Raw genomic sequence first — 329 nt, forward strand, 5'->3', positions numbered from 1 at the left:
GGCTGGCAGCCCTGAGATGTGGGGAGCCGGGGGGCATGCCTGTGCCGGTCCCACCTTGCCGCATCCGCCTGGAACGGCTCCGACACCTCAGGTTGGGGACAATAGACACCCCCCACAGACGGAGCAAACCCTGCAGCTCTTCCAGCCCTCTGCCACACTCCTGCCTGCACTGTCCCCCCAGCCCGGGCAGGAGCTGAGGGGCAGGCAGCTCCCCCAGGTTGCAGGAGGGAAGCTGGCCATCAGGACACCGACACCGGTATTTATCTCCCACCACTTCCATGAGAGGCAGGGGGCTCCCCGGGCCTGCCCGCGGGCGACGGGCCCGGGCC

The sequence above is a fragment of the Aptenodytes forsteri genome, unplaced genomic scaffold (assembly GCF_000699145.1).
Source record: "Aptenodytes forsteri isolate BGI_AS27 unplaced genomic scaffold, ASM69914v1 Scaffold279, whole genome shotgun sequence".
Classification (NCBI taxonomy): domain Eukaryota; kingdom Metazoa; phylum Chordata; class Aves; order Sphenisciformes; family Spheniscidae; genus Aptenodytes; species Aptenodytes forsteri.